Genomic DNA, 24,052 nt, shown 5'->3' on the forward strand with positions numbered 1-24,052 from the left:
ATACCCTGAAGACGCAAAAACAAGAAGTCTAATAAAAAGAACTTCGTAAGTATGGTAGCTTCAAATCTCACGATTTCAGCAAATCTCATGATGCTTTGAAGGCTGCCTTATGGGCAAGGGAGAAGCTTACACTTGCGTTTGGCAATGCTGCTGTTATTTTAGAAATAATAGCACCAGAAAGCTACTTTGAGAAAATCTAGCACTCTCAGCCAAAAAGAGGCAAAGTGCCTTGCCTTCCAGAACCCCCAGAATAGCACAAAGTGAACAAATCTCCAGACGAACCCCCTGTGGGGACCCTTTCTCCAAAATGCCATCTGCCCTGCCATTTCCACTCTTGCTGAAATGCATCTGGGGAGCTCACGCTGACCCATCCGAGTCGTACTTACAGAAACTGTGGAGTTTCTTTATTTAGAGTCAGGGCACAGCATTTCCTATTTCCTAATAAAATCTATCTTGGAAGGCCTAGATTTCAGGATGGTGTGGACCCAGGGATGTCCCTCCACTCTCTTCCAGATAGAGGGGATAATACACATACACAGATGGACATCCTTACTTGCAGATACAGAGTATACAATTAGACCCAAATGCTTACTATTTCACCCAAGATTTTACACATAAAATACCCTTTGACTCCAAATGAAATTTCATTATTAATTACTTTTTCTATCAGGCTCACAACATTCAATAGGAGTTTTGCCTGAAAGAAGTTTTCAGTTGTCCTCTAAGTGAAATAATGTAGGTATTTTTAAGCGTCTGAGTTGCGCATCAAGAAACAAGAATTGTAAATAAGGAAGTACTTTGACTAGTGCAGAAGATTGATACAGCACCTGACAGCTTTCATTACGTAAATCTAATTTATTTCAGCAAACAAGTGACTGGAATCATGCATCATTTCTGAACGAGCTGACCCTCAGGTTTACATGGTTGGCTGATATGGGTTTGAAAACAGGAAGCTCCAGCTGTAACATGAGTGACCCAGACAGCAAAAAGCTAGACACCAAACTAAATTGGAAGGCAGGAAGTCAAAGTTCATGCTCATACCACAAACAATACAAAAATAATAAAGTTCCTCTGAGATACATTTGGCAAAGCCAAATGTCATTGTGAGGCATAAAATATAAAAGAACTGATAATATAAATGTTTATAGAAAAACAGAGCAAAGAATTGTTGATAAATTACCAAGAGCGTTCCAAGGAGCTAATCCATCCGCGTACATTTTCATAAACATTATATGTACACTATAAACTGAACACTAACTCTAACAGGATGCCTAACTCCCTGAGGTTCTGTTAACTAGTCCATTCAAAAGCCCTGGACTTTGATTATCTTTTTTCTTTGGTTTCATAAACCTGATTTTAGTTCCCTCTCAGCTCCCAGGACACTGCTAGAGTCCCTGCTCCATCAGGCACTTTCTTCTGGTCCCCTGACACTCTCTCGTAAAGCACTTTTTACTTCTCTAGGGACCTGCTTTTTGGCACTTTTGATCTCTAGAGGCTTCCACGGGCTCAGAGCAAGTCTTTACAGAACCCATCCAGAAACATATCACATCCTGTTTGCATCAGAGCTCCCCAACGATTTCCCCAGCAACTCTACTTGGTCTATTGCTGTCACCTTCTGGGACCCTATTTCTACGCAAACTGTCTATAGACAAGTATATTTGCCTACAGCTGAGGGACGTTTTCATTTTAGAGACAGAATAAGCCAGTACAGAAGAAAGTCTAACACCTACCGTGGGTGCCAGCTCTGCCAATCAGGAATAATGCCGGTGAGGCAAATGGAGTCCTGAGAGATTTACACTGGAGCAGCTGGTGGTTGCCAGAGCCATGATCTAGAGCTGCACAGATCCCTATAACCAGGAGCTTGATTCTGCACCAGTGTTGCAGCAGTTACACTCAAATTTTCCTAATTCCACTCTGCAGGAAATCGTGGAAGGTTTTCATTTCATCTACCCCTAATTTCTCTGGGAATATAATTCATCCCTAGGCTCCTGCCAGGGTAATCTGTCCAATCACCAGCTATGTATTCCAACTTAATTTTATGACTCCTCTGCATCCTTGTGTTCTGTAACCAACTTCCATTTGCTTTGATCTGTCCCACAGCCTTGTGCTCAGAAACATCAAAGCTAATTTCTGCCTCTCTCTCCAAAAATAACTATTATCCTCATTATGTCTATAGAGAAAAAAGGGTTAATATTTACTGCACCCTATATGACCTATATAAAATACTTTTTCTCTGCAGAACTAAAGGCACTATAGTCTGCAGACACAACATTTTCTGAGAAGGTAAGATTTTTGTTGTCACACATCCGCATTGTATCACAGCTGATCTAATACTTTATTTTACCACATAAACAACTTTGGTATTTTCCACAAATCTTGCTCAGAGGACTTTTTCTCTGAAGTTCCTTTTTCATCTTGTTTGCCTTTTTGCTTTTCAACAACTTCTGTTTATTCTTTTGCCTTCTTTATTACAATGGATCTCAAAAAAATATTATAGCTTATTAAAAGAGTGGCAATCTTTCTACTATTCTGAACCAAGTCAGTGCTCAGCTTACACATGCACTAATGACCTACTGAAGGCAAGGGGGCTTCAGCACCTACATACACAATATATCTTGTTGAATTAATTTCTGTTTAAGCATGTGGATAAACTCTTTTAAATTGCAACATAAGAGAAAGGGGAAACTTAAACAGGAAATAAAATACAGGATTTTTTTAAAAAAATTCCTTTTTATTGAATACCGCTTTTCATCTTAGTTTTGGCAATTTCTGTATTAAAAAAAAAAAGAATAATATTTTGATATTTGAAACCCTGGAAAAGTACTGTCAATTCACCTGACAGCTACCAATACTACAAACCACATGAATCCAAAAGTTTTCCAAAAGCTTTCTTTCTGCTAATAATTACTGGATGACACAAAGGCCATCATCGCATGCCATCATCATTATTAACAATTTTATTCACAACAGATGTCAAATCACTTAAAGGAAGGGCAAAAACTATAATAACAGTAACTGAAGTTCCCTTTGTCGTCGATATTTTGTAAATGAAAAATTAAGAGGCCCATAGGATAAGGTCTGCACTTTGGAGATAATCTAGCATTTTGCATTCTGAAACTTTGTATACTAATCTTAAAATGATGGACTTATTCCTCAAAGGCGCTTTTACTGCCACCATTTACTATTAATTTTGCTCGGGCAATTACTGAACCGCATTGTTCCATGATGCAATAGCGTGCTGGAGTAACACAAGGCAGTCGTGAGCCAATGTAAAGTGTGAGATAAACTTGCACCTGCATGCACACTGATCTGTAGTGAAAATACAGGTGTGCAAATCTCTGAAAAGCAAACACAATATTCTTACGTTGGATATTCAAAGACCAGCAATCATTTTAAAGCTCCAAGTGTTCAGGCTGAGCTTAAAAGGTGAAACAAACTGAAGATCTAGGGACAGAATTTTGTGGCTATCACCACGTCTGCGGACAGTATAAAGGTAAATGAATATGCTGGAAAACAGCTCAGTCAAGTATTCAGCGCAACTCAGTTTATACTAATGAAATGCTAGATCTGCATTCTTCAATAAATGTATTTAGTAGAGTTTCTGTGGTTTCTGTAAAACTTTTCTGATATATTTACAGTGCTTTAAACTTTTCTTCTACACAATTGCACTTAAGGTAAAAAAGTCTACCGTCTTGGGGGGAAAAAATGAAAAGAAGTGTCAAAATGAATAAATGGATTTAATGACAGGTTTATTTTTACATATTTTTGGTGTTTTTACATTTTGCAACCTAAATTGTGACACAGCCTCAATTTGTTTCCTCACTCAAGTAATTTAAGTTGCAATACTGTTTCCTGAATTTGCAATTTGAATTTGCTCATTCTTCTCCGCAGACTCATCTTTCGTCTTCATAGTGAAGGTTTACAGAATCAGTCAAATATGCCTTATCTGTGTCCCAGATTAGATCAGTGAGAATTAATACAGAACGTTCTGTACCTTACCTGATTTGGCATGAAGACATTAGAAGTGTTTAGGAACGGCAAATAATTATTATTCTCTGCGTTCAGTTGTGATGATAGGTTACTAAACATCGCTTCAGGAAAACAAACAAACAAAAAAAGCTCTTTTTGCTACTTAAATTAGGAATTCTAATTCTATTCTAGTATTCTGCACATTTTCTAATCTTGATTTTGTAATTCTAGAGATCTGTATGCAGTAAGTGCATAGGACATATAACACAAAGGTAAATGTTGTGTCAACATTACACTGCAAAGAGTCTTGGTTCCGTACTGATAGGTACACGGATAGTAGATTCTAGATCTCTTTGTTATTAAAGTTGTCTTAGAGGTTTGCAGTCATTGCATATAGAACTCTGTATGAATATTGAAGTTTGGTTTCCCCTCATACACGAGCAGGATGGCTTAGACATACATTCAGTTAGTTAAGGGCAGGCTTTTGCACATATACGTACACACTAAAATACCACATACAGATAGTTACATCACATAGTAAGATTTATTATCTATCCTCAAGCGTGCACATACAGTATGGCTTATTATTTATCCGTACAAATGCACATGCATTTGCATACATTCACTTTAGACCATTGGTGGCTGTCAGATTTTTTGATATTTCAAAAAAGCAATTAATATTAGTCTGCTATCTCTAACGTACAAACTATCAAAACAAATCCCATCTCAACAGCAAGTTCAGATTTCAATTCAGTGGGTGCAGCAGACAATGCTGTTGGGCCACCTGCAGTTACTTCTCACTCTAAGCCTTGGGTCATTCAGTGGCAAGAAAATTCATCTGTGCCCAGTCCTCCCACCTCAGCCCCCACGTCCTGGTGCCTGCAAACTCCTGTAAGAAAGCCCCAGCCCTGTGATACAGCACACTTCCCATGCAGGACAGGCCTAACAGGGTAGACCACCCCTTTTTCAACTCAAAAGGAAAATCACATGGTTTTTTTCCACGAGCTAGCATGATTTGAGCCCAGCACCTTCAAACTATAAAAACATCCCTGTCCATCACTTGACCAAATGGAGCAATTCAATAACTAGCAGATGTGCAAACAAGTTCTTCGTGCATTTTACTGATATGTTCCCCAGTCTCTCAAAATGCTGCTCTCCATGAACTGGAATACAGCAGTTCATATGGCTTGAAGAATACTCTCAGGCAAAACGTAAATCTTTATAGTAGAAAAAAGTGATTTGCAAGAGGCCAGCTATAGATTTGCCTATAGTGGGAATAGGTACTTTTCCATGCACTGAGCAATAATAGTGGAAATTTTGGGTGTGCATCTGTATAAATCATAATGAAAATAAAATCTGATGGCATTTTTAATTAATTGAGCAGCTTTGTCCAACTTTTTCCCTTATGTTAAATGAATAAACGTCCAAGTACATATATGCACCACTGAATTTTTTGAAGTTTTTGACCTCAAATAGTCTTCCTTATTTTATTTGTCTCTGTATCCTTCCCCACAATAAAATTGTACAAGCATTCAAATAATAGTCTTTGTGAACTACAGAAAAGCAGAGGTCTTGCTTCTGCTGTTGTATCTGGAATGGAATGGGCTATTCCTGGCCATATGTAGAGCACAAAGCACACTTCACAGCTGGCTTCAAATCCCAGCAAAGACCACTCAGAAAACAGAGAGAACGAGCAGAAATGTGAAGTACTAAATATTTAACAACAGTGCTTAGACAACAGCAGGAGTATGTTATTTTGCTCTGATTTGAGACTGACATGCTTTCAGTAGACAGAGTTTGGAGCTGCTCTTTCTCAAGGACATGGAGAAGAATTTTTTTAAAAGTTGTTAAATCAGACAAGCTAAGCTCCCCAGGAATATAGGACAAGATCAGATGTGTCCAACAACTCTTCTTCGCATGTGCTGTATCCATCAAAGGAGGAGGCCCAACCTGCCAAGCAAATGTTTTATATTGAGCTGGAGGGTTCCAAATGTCTCACAACGGTGTCAGATAAACAAAAGGAGACACGAGAAGGTGACAGGGAAGCTCTCACTCAAGTGTTGCTTCTGTTTCGAAGATGAGTGACAGACAAAGGATTTTCCCCCATTAAACAACACAAAGAAATCTCAGACTACTCAAGCTAGACATCTATGTGAAATATCGATGTCGTGCAAAATCTTTTCTAAGATAAAGTGCACAAATATATTTTGGGTGTAAAGAGAAACCCAAGCATAAATTATGCTTCTAACAGGAACTTTTAACAAGAAAACCAATACCACAGCAAGAACATTTCAATAATTTCATTAAATATTAAACTTTACTGACCACAGAGATTGCCCACTTATCAATTTAATTTCTTTTCTGATAGAAATAGTTGTATCAGATGGTTATTGATTGACCAATGGTAATTTGGGGCACATTTAATAAGTGTAATAAATATACATTTAGTCTCATACAAAATTACTATGAAAACAGATCTCTCCAGAAGAAGCGTGAGACGTCAAAATTAAAAAACAAGGGACAAGAAGCAGAATATCCATTTTTTAATGTGCTCGATATTGATTTACGATACAGTTGAATAGCTGAAACTCCTGCCTGCTTTACAACGGTTAAAATTACTTAAAAGCACCAGACAGGGCCTGTCTCACCATCCCCACGAGGGAGCGGGACAGGCTGGGGGGCAGCTGGGGACATCCCAGAGCCCCAAGCAAGTGGGGCAAGGACTGAGGTCAGGCTGGGACATCAGCCCACGAGTGGACGTGGCTCAGCGGTGCCCATGGCTGGGCAGGGCAGGGCTATGGTGGGGCTGGAGGCAGTCACCTTACAGCATCACCGGTGCAAGGACCGATGGCCCTGGGCGGCTGAAGTGGGGTCCTCTGCCTTGGGTTGGGTGGTGGAGGTCCCATGGATGCTGGTAAGGGCCATTAAAGGCTATTAGTGTCCCCTGTGCTCTGACGGTAAGTCAGTAAGACCTATCTACTGAAATAAAAAATACAGTAATGTTCACCTCCAACAGCAAATTTCTATGGCAAGGAAGAGTCAGCAGAGGACAGACAGAACCATTATAAGAAGATCCATTTTGACAGATGTACAGACTGGCATCGGGAAAGTTGCTAAACACATTTCCACGTTTGTTTTTTGATTTTTTAAGTAAATGGATTAAGGGAGAAGTCAGCCTGGGCAGATCCCACAGCCCCATCAGAACCTGGGCATAAATGGGAAGCCTGTAAATGCTGAAACGAAAGGAATCAAAAAGCTGTTTTATATATTACTGAACAAATTAACTTGTTTCTTTTGATGGGTATAACAATTTTCCTAATTTAAAAAATATTCCTAGCACTTCCCTACTACGTTTAAGTCTGCTTGCTTCAGTAAAATTACTGTAAATTTAAACCCATGTAAGACAGAAATCAGACATTAGTGCAAATGTTCTTGCTCTGTAAATCAGCAAATTTCCCCCTCTACTAAAAGTGAGATTTCACAGTCAATTTAAGCTGATCTAAGACTGCACTGCTCCTGAACAGGGCAATCCAACTTCCTTTTATCTCCAGCTGCGTGTTCCCACCACTTCCCTTGTGTGGGCTCTAGAGATCATACAGCCAAAGGATAAACAAGATCAGCTCACTGATCCTACTGAAAACTAACACTGAAAATACTTCGTTTTCAGCCAGTTTCAAAAGAGTTGAAAACACCCCTTTTAGTGACAATCTACAGTTAACCCTCACACAAATTGTTTGTGAAACCCCAGCGTTGGACAGAAAGTGAGTTGAAAAAAATATATAATTATGAATAACTGAGCAAGAAGTAAGATAGTACAAAATAACTGGCAGTTTGTTACAGGCAAATACAGTGTTTTAAAAGAACAACTTTTATTCCGGTTTAGAAAACCCCCTAGTCTATACAGATTCTAACGTACAGAAGTGAACAGTTAAAATGAAACAAATTATAGCAAAACACTCATTTTGAGAAATGTATCTCAAATCTACAAATACGTAGCTTACATGAGAAACATAATCGAAGGAAAAAATAATCATCAAAATGTTGTCATTTTTGTTTTTCTTTACTATTTTTCTTATTTGACGGTTTTAAATCTTTATGCATTTTTAAACTGGCATTGGAGTTATTTAATTTGTATTTTTTTTTAATCAGGTATTTTTTGCTAACCCTGCTTGTAAAGCAATTAGGAAGATCTTCTTTCCCCTTTTCCAGTCTTCCGTGTTTGTTAGATTTTATGTGTGCGGTATGGTGATAATAAGCATACTGTTCCTTTCTGATGTTTATTTCTTGCTGCTTCTGGTTTTAGCTATCATCTAATGTGTGTTGTAACAGAGAAAGTGTACCTTCTATGGCAGCTAAAGATACAGCAATAGAATAATGTGGAAAAAATAGGTTGCTTTAATTAACTTATACAGTTACGAAGAGGTTTAATGCTTACATTAGAGAACAGACAGGTAATATGGATAACTAACATCACCCTAGATAAAAAGAAATTAATTAATAATATGAAAATATTCGGCTGAGTTCTGAATTTCCAGAAAACATCAGGCTCAGAAGTGTAATCGCTGTACTTTTTGGCCTTGTTCTGATGCTTGCATTTTACAAACACACATTTTTCTTAATCTAAGTATAGCGCTCGTAAGGATGGTAACCCATCTGATGAGGTCTATATGCAGGTGGAATCCCCCAAGAAGAGTTATTAAGAGTTTGCAAGTCTCCACATGCAGTGAACAGTAAATAAGGGCATCTATGAAGTCTGCTAAAACAAGATTTTTATTGCAGTCATCATTTTCATGATGTAGGCATACAAATTAAGACAAGTAAATGTCTTTTTTAGAGGATTTGTGAAAAACAATCAAACAGTAACATTTGGTTGATACAGACTTAAACTCAATTTGAACTGAGCCTTCGACAATCTGTCCCATTACTAATCTCTAATATTTGACTTCTTACTGTGCTATTCTTTTGTACTGTTATTATTAACTGGATTATTAACAATTGCTTGTATGTGTAGCTTTACCTCTGTGCCTTGATTTGTATTTTTAATACCTTAGCACCCATTCATACATTAAAAAAATCACCCAGTATATGTAGATTATAGTTCTATGCACAAAGCAGCAGCTGAGAGTGGTTCACCAGCAGTAGCAGTTGTAAACCTAAACTCTATTTAAACATTAGGTTTTGCATGGTATCTTCCCAAATCAACAGCTGGGGCAAAAAAAGATTACTTTGTAAAGAATGGGCAACAGTCATCTGCACACAAACAGGTTAAATTATTAAAAATGGGATGAGCCTTCTTTTAGGTTGATTATGGCCAGACTGGGGTTCTTGGAGGTTACTCAGCGACTCAGTAAACTCACTAAATGTGACAAGATGCTAAAACACTAATGGTTTCTATTCTGACCTTTTCTACTCTTTATTTTTTTGTCTGTTTTTTTATCATGTAACCTCTTAGGGAAGGAAATATTGCCTTCTTTTATGTTGGGAAATTGCCCAGAACATTGCAGACACTACCCAAACAAAGAGCAACTATAATAATAACAAAAATAGGAGGAGGAGGTTTACTTGACCCCATACCAACAGTCCCCTAAAGACTCCTATCAAACTCAATGGAATTGGAACCTGGTTTATTGCTTAAGTAAAATTGCCCGTAGTTAATTGCACCAGTACAATTAATGCTATCAAAATTTACAACATAGAAGACTGCTATGCAATTAAGAAATAATTGAATTCATTTTTGGAGAGAGTCACATATGACAGTTAACATAGCCACTTAGAAATACATCAATAGGTACCTTTTGTCTTGTCCTGAGATGGAGTTAAAGAGATCTAGTCTCCTCTCGGTTCTGTTCTTGACTTCATAATCTTCAATAGGACACTGTTAGGTAAATCTCTGTGCCTCCATCTCATAATCTGTAAAACAGAGATAATGGTTTTCTTCTCAGAGCATTTGTATATAAACAAATAAAATGATACATAAGAGTTCGATACTATCAATACACTTTTTCTCTACTGAATAAGGTCTCAAAGCAAAACCTTTCCCTTTGATCTTGTTTGCTGCAACATGCCCTCTGCCAGTCCTCAACAACGCTTTCTAAGCAGTGTATAATAAAAAGGTCAATGTAATGAAATAAACTCTGCAAATACCTCATTTTCCCTAGATTTAATTATGATTAATCTTCTGTACTGTGATAACATTTTTTAACCTTTATAATTTTACGAAGTGCTTGTAACAGATTCTGTTAGTCCCTCATATTTCATGCTATGTAGTTCCATTTATCTCCCATCTATGAAATACGGAGCAAGCATGACATTTCATATTTTAGAAACTTGCAGTATTACACAAGGAACACCATCTTCCTGTATCATTAATACCAACGTTATGATTCAGACCCATGGCTTCTAAGTCTTTCTCTTAGGTTAATTTATTGCAGTAATAAACCAATTTCTTTGCTTGCTTCTAGTATTTTATACAACAGTGTAGACTTGAAAAGTATAATATCAAGACTTCAGTTATTCTTAAAATTGTGTTAATACTTCCATGGTCTTACATACGTGATTTTGCTATCCGCTATGAAAACATCAACCTTGTGACTACTGGTGGGGCACCCCACTGAGATTTGTTTAACTTTTGTTGATCCTTAGGGGTATTTGGTATATCAGATAGTAAAACAATCTATTTTGTACAGTTATCAGAATCTGTCTACCTTAAGAAGTATCTTGCTATATGTTACATAGAAAATGCATATTATAAAAGAACATAGTCTCTACAGAAAAAAAAGAAGCTGTAAAAAAAAAATATATATATATAAAAAAAGAGAATATGCATTAAATAAGCAACTGCTATTGAAAACACTGTCATAAATCAGCAAGTAGATGCAATGGTGATATTAGCAGCTCTTTGGCCAAGGTGATATTTGCAGCTCTGTTAGTGGTCTGTGGATCTGTCTCTCCTCCTGTTACCCACAGAACTTTTCTTGGGGAAAACTATCTTCATAGTTCAGCACTTAAACACGGGTTTTGGTTTAGGTCCTGGGAAAAAGAGATTTGACTCCACATGACTGTTTCTCCCACGAGCCAGCTTTCAGTTTCATTTCTGACTCTGGACAGTACTAGTAACCCAAATTGAAAAATTGACATAAGCTGAGTGAAAGTCAGTCTCTAATGGCTCGGGTTTCCTGGGGTCTCCCAATGGGCTCATTGTGACAACTATTTGATAGTTTTCTCACTTAAAAATGCTAAAATTTCGAGCATGTCTCAGATAATATACTAACAATTCTAAATGCCCGTATGCAGAAAACTTGAGAACAATTTTCTCACATCAGATCAAAATCACTGAAATCTTCTCCACTTCAGTTGACACTGGCTCAGACTATGTTATGCATGGAGCTGGGCTTTTGAAAGATCATCTTTTGTTACAAATTATGACCTTATAGGACAATCAAGACTGGTAGCATTAATGATGATAATAAATGCAATTCTGAAGCATTGAGTTAAGAAAATATAGTTGAATCCAGAATTACTTACTTTGTGTTGAGCATGTTCAGTGGCGATTTTGCCTTAGTAAAGCTATCAGAAGTGGCTTAAAAATCTGATTTAAAAAATGGAAGAAATCAGTGGAGTTTCATTCCCCAAAAGACTCTTTAAATAGAAGGCCTGATTAAGTGAACGTTAGCTAATGACTGCAAAAAATGTCTTTCAAGAAAATACTGATGAAATAACCTGGCAAGGTCCTGAGAAATTTAACCTATGGAAAACTCAAACAAAGGCCTATGGATAGGTCAAGATTTCTTGATCGCTCCAGTAGCACGGAAAACAGAAGAAAAACTACTAGTGAAGGAGACTTTTGAAAGGTACCTGACCTCTTCTTTACCATTAAGCTAGAAGATCATTGTTTTCTCTAACAAACATTTCAAAACATGCGTTTTATCCATGACTTCTAAGACAAGAAATAAATGTGTTTGATGTACAGTGTACAGGCCATTTGGCTACCAGGGAATCTTGCTGCTTTTCTTATTAGCCTATTTGGCTTGACTCATTACTAATTTAAGGACTGCGTGTAATTGTGCATCTGTGGACACAATCCCAGTTACTCTCTGGGAAATGTTCTGGGGAAATGTCCCAGCAAAGAGACTGCAGGACTAGTTTAGAAATGAAATTTTAAAATGCAGATCAAGAGCTGGAAACAGATTTCCAAACAAAATTATTCTGTATCACTGTGAAACTTGTGTTACAGGATACTTATAAGCACAATACAATGCAAATAAAAATCATGCTTTTCTATTAAGACAAAATTATTCCACAGATACAAGTACAAAAGCACATTCCCCTAAAAAAAATAGCTGCAGTTCCCAGGACTTCAGTCCCTTGGCATACTCTATTGGAGCACAGTTAATGTATAGACCATTGTACCTCTTTGTACTGCTTTAATGTTTAAGGCTGTTGCAAACAACCAAATTAAATATATTTGCATCAAAAATGTGTTAAAAATAATTCTAAGTTTGTAAATCCAAGCACTCAGAATTTCCAAAATGATAGAGAACAGAAGAAAACTAGAAAATAAAGATTGCTCATCATACTGGATTTGTTTCTAATCCCATCCTCCCATCCATTGTACCCCACTCCTATCTATAAAAAAAAAAATCTAAAATTTATGGGAACATCTATAACCTTAAGGTCATCCTACAGAAATGCCATTAGGTGGAATCTTGTAAAAATGTTGTCAGCAGTACCTTTACTGTACTCTATAGCTGGCATTTCAGCCTGTCCCTTCTGCAATTAATAGTCACAGTAACAAGATTTTGAAGTTTAAATCTCTTTAAAGGAGAAAAGCTGCTTTTTCATCCCCTTCTCAAAGCGTACAATATGATTGGCAAAGTATCAGGAATAATAAGACAACCGGTTGACGTAAACCCCAGGAGGAACAGAGCAGCTTTTGTTCTGAGCTCTCATCAAAATCTTGGAAATCTTGCAATAGGAAATGTTGCTGGAATGTAGGTTCTTGTTCAGAGCTCTTACATGTTAGGCCTGCAATATCTGAAATCTCTTACCGGCTTCAGTAATTAGTGTACACCCTCCCATTTGCTGCCTGTATCTGAAACAGCTATACAGTTAACTATTTAAAATGTTCTTGATACAAAAAATACATATTTCATTCTCTATTAATGTATCATTATTCTTGTTGTCCCACTGGAACTACTAGCTATTCTGATTGTTAATGAAATAATTGCTATAAAACATGCAATAAATGATGCAATCATGAACACTATAGCTCACAGAGCAAATGCCTTAAAAAGAAAGCGTAGCTTAAAGCACTGTACACATGAAGACCATACTTCCTAGGCTGTATGTAAAATGGAATAGTAAATGTAAAAAGCCTTGCGTAGATTAAAAACGAAGGTTTAAAGTCAACATTACCAAGTCAGAATAAGGAAAACTTATGGTTCAAAAAGCTACACTATATCCGCCACATAGACAAGCTGAGTTACCTTAAGCATTTTAAAAATATATGGTAATGGTTTCACAGGAAAAGAAACAGAATAGAAAACCGCACCATTGCTCCTAAGCCCCCAAGCATTTGAAGCAAACAGGTGGCTTTAGTAGGTATACAGATGCTTTTGTAAAACTCAAACTTTTCCAAAAGTTTTCATGTGTGTGGATGTAAAGATCAGTGTCACCTCTTGAATTTAATGTCTTCTTTTTTAAATAAGAGAGAAAAAAGGAAAGACTTGCTTGTGGAGCCTGCATTAGCTGTATAGTTTGCTGTGCAAGTGCTCTCACCAAAGCTGTTTTAAAGCGTGCATTGTCATGTAATTCAAGTTCTCTGGAATTGAGTTACTTCCTTCTAATCAATCTAGTAGCTTAAAGGAGAGCACCCACTCCACAAAAACTACTTGAACTGCTGTGCTCTTGCTCACACTGCATCTGCTTATGTATGGTGCTAAGATTTCCGGGGATGTATCTCACAGATACGAAATCAGGGGGTTTGTGTAAGATTAGGTACACTGCTTACAACCACACTGAAGGAACTCTATTAAAGTACCGAACCAGTCAGGTTTCAAGCAAAGTTAATGAAAGCACTAGTTATTACTCTAGCTAGCTTTGCAATATATATTCACCACTGAAATTCTGGAGGAACCCAAGCAACTGGATCAACTAAACCATTCACCTCTTCTGTTGTCTCCATAAAAGTAAAGAAGAAACTACAGCTCAAAATATCTGCTATGACCGTACAGATATGTAACGTGGTTCAAAGCATTCCTAGGTAAGAGTGTGGCAGGAAGGCATTATACAGTGAAAAGACTGAGCTGGATGTGTTCCCATAAGGAAGCAGATTGGTTTTGACTAGATGCCTCTTATGCCTTTGAAAAACAGAGGCAAAAAAAAAAAAAGCATCTTTTTGGAAAGAGGAAATGTTATTTGAACAAAGATTTCTCTGACAGAGAATTGATTGTATGAAATTTGTTTCTACTATTGTTCAGAGAAAAAACCACCCATGAATATTTTTAATATAAATTACACCAAGAAATACTCAGCTCAAGAGGTAAGTCCAAATCACTTTTCATACAAAGTCAAAACCAAACACAGGAAAGCCTTGAGGTAAGACCCAGAAAAGGTGCCAGGGTACTGTGTGGGAGCTTTGGGATCAATTTTATCACCAGCTGCCTTTTGATCATGTCAATGAACAAAAGATACCCACCATGAAGCACAGAAACCGGGGGCCATCTCTGGCATTTTCTCCTCTCCTGGCATACCATGTTAGGGCTTTAGTTTTAGAGATGAGCAAGGCCTGCAGGTCTGCGATTGTTAAGGATAGGAAAGCAGAGCCTGTTCACTGCAGCTCTCTCTCCATTTCAAATCTCTACTCTCAAGAATGCAACAGACCTCCTTTTAGCAAGACAATAGATTAAAGTTATAATAAAGATCAGAATTATTAGTTTGTACGTTTATAAAATACAATATATTATCTATGCTCTTGTAAGATGTTACTCATTTTTTTACATTTTAACTTTGCTCTGTCATTTCCAATTTGAGTTCAAAACTCTGCAGTTAGAAACGTACGATATGAGCCATCCCTCCTGTTTTCATTTGCTGTATTCAAGTTGCAGAGTGTTCATAAAATGGTCACTGGTCACGTGTGGTGCAAGCTTTCAAATAAAGTAACTCTCCGTTACAAAAGATGCTTATAAACATCACATTTTACTGTGTTCTTCAGACCTCTGAGAGATACAAACAGGGGAACATCACAAACAAAAGAAAACTTTGGTGGGTCCCAGTTCTATATAAAAATCCATTTAACAATATAGATGTATTTACTAAATACTGGACGTTTAGGAAACATTTTGGTACAATGTGTAGTTCCTTCTGCTTTCAGAATGAAATGGTAAGTTGGGGGGGATTTCACAGGATGAAGGACTGAGGGGTAGGAACAAGGGGTTTTACTGTGGAGCTGCAGCGTTGAGTAGTCAGTGGTAGGTGGATACTGCTTTGGACAGAAATCATGCCAACTATTGCAAGAGGAAAAGGAAAATTACTCAAAAACTAGATTTCACTTCTTTGTTTTCATTCTACTTGCCCATACTTGTACTTGCATCACCGATTCACTGATTTCAACTTTCTAGTTACTACACCTAGCACTATGGTGATGCCAACTGGTACAGCCAAGAGCTTTCACAAACACAGAGAGAGGAACATTGTATAAACTAAAGTCAGTTAAACAGTTCCCCAAATTAACTGGTGCCATGTAGCCCAAGGCTATAAAAAATCTTGACTGGGCCAGCAAACTTTCAAGCTTGCATCCTGCCTGTCTTTCTGCCCCAGGGAGCCTTTGTACAAGGCTCATTGTTACACAAAGCAGCTACTTCAGCAAAGGAATCACTTCAGGAATTTAAGCTTTATTTGAGGGGATTATCAGAAGTCATTGTTTTGATGTTTCTTCATTTTCAGGGTTTAAGAGAAGAGATGCTAACCCATGGTCCAGTTCATTAAACTATATTCTGAATTCATTGCTGTTCATGTCAAGATAATTTACCATAAACTGAAAAATGGAGTTTTACAGAGTATATTAATTCATGCACTGAAGGTTTCCCAAGATCATGCATCCTCCATTTAAATAGAATCTCTTCTGCATCTGGTACTCATTGAGCATTCTAAATATCACCATAGATACCTAAAGATATGAATATTAGTTGATAGCCAATATTTATTTAAAGCATTTTGTTACCCTGGACTTCACTAATCACAATATATCAGAACTAGTTAGTTTTCAGGTCAGTGAATGAGAAGTCAAGATTTCTTACTGCTTTCCCTGATTGCTCACTGCTTCTGGGAAATAAATGTTAAAGTTGCACACAGCAGTTACCTTGGTTGACTGACATACATTTCTAAATTTCTGTGTCAGCTTATGCCAGTTGAAAATCCTCACTCTGCAAAGCCCTGCTCTGTTTATTGGTCCTCATTATTTTTTAATTCATTTAAATTTTTGAGGGAATATCCCATGTTTCTTTTTAATGAGAAGCCTCAGAATTTCTCCCTAACCAACTCACAGGTAACCCGCTTTGCAGACAACTGTAGATGGGCACTATTAATATTGAAGTCATTCAGTTTGGATGTATACTGCAAAAAAGGGAGTTTCTGCCTTAGCTACAAATTTATTCCGCTCTAGCTTGTTAACTTAGTCCAGGAAAACACTCCTTCTAACCCCAGATAAAGACATTTCTATTTGGATTGCAGAGATTCTATACTGAAACCAAAATACACACCTAAGTAAAAGGTGTAGTATGTCCTATCTATGAATTCATGGCTACTAAAACCTTTTCCACCTTGATCAGTAAAAGAATTGTTCTTCAATTCATTAAAACTTTACTACAGAAATTCATAGACTAATGATCTGAGGAATCCAATTTTCTGGGCCTACATGTGTAATCAATGTTTAGAAGCATATTTCTTTACATCTTCAAACCAGTGCAAACCACTGCAAGACCATCATCATCTGCATGTTCAGCCCTCTTCATTCTTCTCATTGGGGGCATTCAGTTAGGTTAAAGTATTTGTACTCCATGTCCGAAACTCTCCTTCAGTGTCTTTTAAATGAGGGACCATTTCATGCTGTGTGATCTCAACTTCCCTTGATGACAGCTCTATCCTACTGGAACTATGAAACTGTCAACATCAAGAGCAAAATTTAGGTGTGCAGAAGACAAAAATGGCTCAGCAGCTATCCCACAAACTCTCTCAATAGAGGTCAACAACCTCAGCATCTACGGGGAAAACTGCAAAACTCAGTATTTCCATCAAACAGCCCAAAACAATATGGCTCAAAGTTTCTTGCTGGCTGGAAGTAAAAGAAAAATATTTTGTACACATTACAGTTTCAGAAAATGAGTAGATAGCACCATGACAGCCATGGAATAAGACAACAGATCACCTTGATTTAGTAGGGGTAAAAGATGTGCATGGTCAGTCTTTGGGGAGCAATGCCTTGTAATAACTGTGAGGTAATATAAGGCAACTTTGCATCTGTGACAGAAGGCCAAGCAGGCCACACCAATAGTCTCTCCTCCATTCTTAGGCACAGTATTATCATAGTCAATGTAAGGTAATTTGAGGTCACCTTTATCAACAGATCAAAAACAGAGCTGTTTGGTTTGTTGTTTTGTTTTGCTTTCGAAAAAACCCCAAAAACCTAACTTAAGAAACATTAACTTATGCATATTTCCTAACATGACACATATGATATGAGATCCTCTAATATTCAAGGCTTTCTTGGATTCAAGTACACACACTGTTATCTTCTTTTTTAAAAAGCATTAAGCTGATGCAGTGGCGGTTAAATGGCTTGCCTGGAGTCATCCAGCGCATGAAAGACAGAGCCATTAATAAAACCCTGGAGTCCCAACTGACAAGTTCTATGTAGCAAGGATTGGAGTGTAGATCCTCTCTAGGCAAATTAAAATGATGTGGTTTACGTCAATAGAAATATGGGAATTTCCACACTGCATTAGACCCTAGCGTATATTACACAGTATCCTTCATTTGACAGTGGCCAGCCGTAAAAAAAACAACTCCCTCTTTTCCCCCACCCAGTTGACAAATGGTTTCTTTTCCCCCCATGCCAGCCACTACATTTCCCACGGATCTCTAAAAATGCATTTTCACATTACTGGTAAGAATATCTCATGGCTTGTCCCACTAATGTCAGTCTTGATCTTAGCAATGTAATCCCACCACTTCCTTTGTGTGGGCTCCGATTCCACAATGAACCAATTTAGGGAATTAAAACCCTAAATTAACCCTACCAGAAAAAAAAAAAAAGTGAACAATCATCTATCCCTTTTCTGCCTGAAACTATGGAAGCAGATATTACTGATTGTTAACAGCTCCGGATATATGCAATATTCATATTAGCATCTTCATTATGGAATCCCTACACATTTTTAGCGTCAGTGATCTGAAAATCATAGCAGCACAAACAACACGCCTGGCCGCTGACCTCCCTCTGCTAGTGGTACTCAGGCACCCCAGCTGGGTGGCTTCCTCAGCCAAAGGAGCAATAGGTCACCACTATTTTAAGTTCATTGACTGTCCCCTTATTTTAGTCTTGGAAAATTGAAAGACAATAAGCTCCTCCTCTATTTTCTCTAGACCATTCATTATTTTATAATTTACCCCCCTGTTATTCATGTCTGTTCAAAACCTAAGAGTGTCAGCCTTTTTTGCCCATGCCCTTGCCCTGAAACGAGTCTCATTACCCGGTCCTGGGTACCTCCCCTGACAGGGACAACCAAAGATTTCAAAATGCACTCCATTTACTCTTAGCATTTTCACTCTTTTTCATAAATGGAAATATGCACTCCAAGAGTTTGATTCTGTATCACTTTCCTGTTCATGAGTTAATTTAATTTCATGCAAAGTTGATACAAAACATAACTATTCCTATGAAATAGTATTTGACATACATTCTTTACTGATATAAATGACAGTAAAAGAAAATCCAACCTCAAAAAATACAAGCATATTAATTAAAACATACTGTCTGTCCCTTACTAAATTATACATTTCTAAATCTTTTAGAAGCGTGCCTTTTCAAATAACTCAGGGGATTTGCAGTTGCCTACCAAGCTTTTCATTTCTAGGTCACTTGTTAAATCTACCCCAGGTCAGCACTGACTGAAAATTATTACTGTCTGGCAGCTGTTTTGTAGTCTACACAAAGTGAATTAGTGGTTTCATTCCACTTCCTAATGGACAAGTGGCCCCATCTTACACTTCGACCTAAATGACACTCTGTTGACTACTGCAGGGAAAGAACTAAATAAACTCTTTTTAGTCCGCAGGTAGGTCCTCATGGTTAGGAATGAGACTGGTGGGACTCTGGGGGCTGTTATAGCACTACTGTACAAAAAATAAAGCCCTCCATCTATGGAATTCCTGGAATCAGAACAGGAAAAACTGCTGTTTTGGTGAGCTGTTGTGGAGATAATTTTGGTCCCGGGAGGATCTTTGTCATGTGGTTCAGTGGAGAATATACTACAGGTTGTCCACTGTTACAATTAAAAAGAGAGTTGTCCCCTCTGCATCATTTCACAGTTCAAGGGTCATAAAATGTATGTGTGTGTATATGTGAATGTGTACTTGATGTGTACTTGTGTATGCGTGCAAGAAACCAGAGGAGCAATCCACAAAGGTTTCCTGTTTAATAGTAGTAGAAAGAAAATTGCTATTTGATAGAGATAAAAATACATTTTAAATGCTTTAATAATATGGTGGGCAAACCGATAAAGAGATTTGCTATTTAAAAGCAAGAGATGGAAATTATAAAGTAATACATATTTGACTTTATTTTGTTGTGCTCTACTTGCACTAGGAATAAAATAGGTTTTCCTGTTTTGAAAGCCCCCAGTCTTACACTTCCACTGGCACTGCGTTGCTTTCTGCACAAATGCACCAACATGTATTACCAAAGAACTTTTTATCTGTCTATTTGTATTTAAAACATTTCTCACAGAAATAAAATTTAAGTAAGTCCATTATTTTCTCTGCTTTCTCTTGTCTTTTTTCCTTGGATGATAAATAAGTTTCTGTGAATCTGGTACTATCCCTGTCCTTACTGAGCTAGGACAAATTTCCCCTAAGGCCCCCACTTCCCTCTGCATTTTCATTTGTCATTCTGCTCAGCCTGCAGCAATTCAAACAGACCTGCTCTTTGGCTGAGAAATCTTCACCTCTTCCTATCCACCAGGATAAGGTTGCTTTTCTTTGGTTTTGTGACAACTGAAAATAAAAAAGAGGGACTATCAACTTCATCTGTCACCATCTTTTCATGCTCTTGTCCCTCCATGACCTTACTGTCTCTGTTCCTATTTGTTTGCTCCTTCTGAACTTATTGTTCATCTTTCCTTCTTTGCTACTCCTCACTCTCTTCACTGTTTAATGTAACTTTTCCCAAAGCAGCCTTCATCCCACAAATAAAAAGCTGTTAACTTCAAGGTGATTTCTGCACCTCGAGAACAACACCGGGATCCAGATTGTGCTCGGCTCCATACTCCTTTCATTACTTTTTTGAAAACCCAGATGCATAAATTCAACTGGCTCCTAGAGAGATTATATTTCTGTTATTATCACTTACAAGTAAATAATTGAGCTGATATTGATCCTTCTGTTATTTCTTGTATGATATTTCTGTTGGACGTGCTATTCTGAGATGATTGTACATAAGGCTTTATTTCATTATTACACATACAAGCATTGTATATACAGCCTTATTTTCACATTTCCCCTTTATGCTTTACCACTAAATTAACTCCCTTTCTAGTTTAATTCTGGGGGCCCTGCTCACAAGCTCTCTCTCTGAGAAGGAATTTACCCGTATGGAAATTGGTTTCCATGTGATGAATATTACAAAGAATCCCAGGCAGACTTGCCAGTGTTTTGTTACCCAGAACGAAGAGTCTTTTCAGGGGCTTTAGAACAAAGAATAGGCATGAGGCCAGTTAAACACTCACTGCCATTTCTTGTCCATCTGTCCCTGATTGGAGTGTAACAAGTTGCACAGGTTTTGCTTTGCAATCAATTAGACATTACCTAGACGTACAGACAACCTGTGTTCTTTATTTCATTACTTCAATTTCATTGTGTACATCCAATTTATAAGAACAGACACAAATGCACATTCAAATTCTACAGAACATTTAACATGAAAAGACATACTCTGGTAGCACCCAAGCTACCATTCCAATAATTAACAAAACCAACTTTCCAAAGGATTTGTGATTGCGGTTGTATTCTCTAATGTCTAACATAATGCACCCAAAGCATTTGCTGCTTAGACTGCAGCCTTTCCCTCAGTGGAGTACTAATTAAAAAATCGAAGTCTAAGAACACAATTAAACTTTGCTTCTACCGTTTCAGGCACTGACCTCCTCCTAAGCCCTAAATTTTGGCTCTGTATGTTTACATTTTGCTTTTACTTGCCTCTTCTTGCCTTTGATTGCTACCTTTCTTATAGGAAACCACCTTCCACCGGCAGTAAGACAGACAGATGATGAAAAGGCTCTTCCGTCTCCTTGTTTGTAAGATTTGAATTGTTTGTGTTTGACTAGTATTCAAAGACTAACACTTTGGTTGTGACTGGCTATTCTCAAATCTTCTTTACAATAGTGGTTCTTACAGAGTCAGGAACTACTGAATAAATGATTTTGATGGGTTTTTTGTGATAAACAGCAGTACAGAACGTGACTGATTTTATATGTTACTCTAAGATCTGTATTTTCAAAGTGCAAATACTTACACTTGACACAAGCAGTACAGTCGCTGTATTGGTCAACGGAGACTTACTCACCAGCTCTGGCATAGATTCATGGCTTGGAGACTAAAATCTGACATTTGTGGCTGAAAATTGCTTCTCTCTTAGAGCAAAATCAGGATTTTATGAACTACTCAATACTACTTTGTCTTTAGGCACCAGAAGGGTACTTTCTCAGCATTTATCTCCATCTCACATAAAATCAATCTTGCTACCCTAATAGCACCTGAAATCATAAAGAAAGGGACATAAACTCTTGAATTTAACAAAAATGCGTAGTATAAAAGTTACACAAATGCTTAGATTCTGTGATCATCAGGTATGTGATATTTTAACTTTCACAAACATTGCAGCTATCAAAGGAACAGCCTTTTAGATCAGAACCTAGAATAATGGGACTGAACTAGGGTCAACAAGTCGCAACAAATCAGTCAAAGCAGTCAATTGCTTAAAATTCTTTTTTATTGAGAAACTGTTCCTAAAGCTTGTTGCTCTGACAGTTAAAAACTTTTCCATGTTTTTACAATGTGTGTTCACCATGGTATTACATTCCAGTCAGTGGTGTACTAATACTGGTCCAAGTATTTCTTTTCCTTTTCAGATGTCTACTATCCTGCTTCATTGTCCCTTTCAACATTCATTTTGTGAACTAAGGAAAAGAAGCTCTTTCAGTCTCCTCTTGCAGGAGCAGCTCTCAATTCCACACTTCACGCCGGTCATCCTTCTCTGCACCTATTCCATTTGAATTTATTTTTCTTGTTAAGAATTGTAAAAAATATTTCAGAAGACACCTTTCCAGTGCTCTGTACGGCAGCAATGGTACTTCTTTCTCCATTAAGTGTACCCCACTTGATACATTCAACAAGCAAAGACATCTCTTTCTCAGCTGTATATGAGAAATTCAGACTCATTCTGCAATTGGCTGATATATTTATGTTTCTCTCCCTCCTGTCATATCTGAGGATATCCCAGTTTCAACAGTGACACCTCATTTTCCACTAGTAGTGAATTTCAGTAGCTTACTACTTTTTGTCACAAAGCTAATGCGAAATAGTAAGCGTAACTGGTTCCAACGATGAACCTTGAAGAGCTCTACTGATAGCTTTCCTGCAGCCTACTATTTCCCTTTCAGTGTCATCATTGTTATTTCCCTTTATAAACTTCCTCATTCATATTAGGTATATTGTATTAGTTCCCACAGAGTCTAACTTAACCAACTAATCTCGTCAACACTCAAACAGCATCATATGAAGTACTTTACCGAGGTCCAGACAAGTGGAATCTACTCTATTTCCTTTGCCTAGAAAATGAATTATCAATTAAAGCTATTGAGTAGTCCTACTACAATATACTTTTATAAATTCAGCTTCCTTTTTGCTCCATTTTCCCTTTCATTCCACACTTCAAATATTCATCCCACCAGAGGTTGTTCCAAAGCTTTGCATGCCAATAAGACAACTGAAGCAAGAGTAGCCCGTGTTATTCTTTTTAAATGTAGGCCGTGCATTTGCCATTCAATAGTCACATGACTTTGCCCTGGTTTTGACAGATTTATTAAAACCTAACTGTTTCAAGACTTCTCATTTCACACAGTTCTTTCAGAAGTTGATGGAGCTGATATGGTTCTTCTGATCTGATCACATGGCACTTCTTGAGCTTTGCTTCCACATCCAGCAGGGCAGTTTCCATTTCTATATACACATTCATACTCATTCATATTAGGTACCTTCACCTTTGTACACTTACTCAACGCCTCCAATGTTTTTGAAAGGTGAGAAAAATCTATAATTAGTTTCTCCCCTCATCTGAATTACACTGCTCCTTCAACTAGACTTAGATCCTTTTTGTAGATCTATATCAAAGCAGCAGAGGAGGATTCCACTTTTCACTAAAACACATTTAGAAATCTTTCTAAGACTGACTTGTAAGATACATGTAAAAAACAAATCAAGTCTCTTCTAATTCCTAAGTGCGTTTTGACAAATTCCAGTAAAGTTACTGAATTTCCAAATTCAGTAAAATGTAATGTATTTTGTATTGAACATGATGCTAGAGTAAAGTGGTTTGTTCGTTTGGTTTCAGTTTTAAACCACGCAACAACCAATCCATCCCAAAAGACTTTATTTTGGTGGAATAATTGTTATCAAGCGACTTTGCTTTAACAGATTCTTTGCTTAGAAAAGAAGAGGGAATAAAAAACACAGCTTTCAAACCACAGAGCAACCGTTGAAAACTTAAAACCACAATACCCAAGAACAGACTGAGCCTATGATTACCTAACAT

General features: G+C 37.4%; 1 long non-coding RNA gene across 2 annotated transcripts in view; it reads right to left on the minus strand.

The window, feature by feature from the left end:
• LOC134518331 (uncharacterized) overlaps positions 1-24,052 on the minus strand; it is a 95,812-nt gene that overhangs the window by 15,894 nt on the left and 55,866 nt on the right. Inside the window, exons 3-4 of one of the 2 annotated variants that reach the window (XR_010071930.1) lie at positions 9,762-9,879; positions 4,625-5,919 (exon numbers count right to left, since the gene is read on the minus strand). This is a non-coding gene — a long non-coding RNA (uncharacterized LOC134518331). Of the gene's footprint in view, positions 1-4,624; positions 5,920-9,761; positions 9,880-24,052 lie in introns of those variants that run through there. The other variant, XR_010071931.1, reaches the window with a different exon arrangement.

This window comes from Chroicocephalus ridibundus, chromosome 7 (assembly GCF_963924245.1).
Source record: "Chroicocephalus ridibundus chromosome 7, bChrRid1.1, whole genome shotgun sequence".
NCBI lineage: Eukaryota > Metazoa > Chordata > Aves > Charadriiformes > Laridae > Chroicocephalus > Chroicocephalus ridibundus.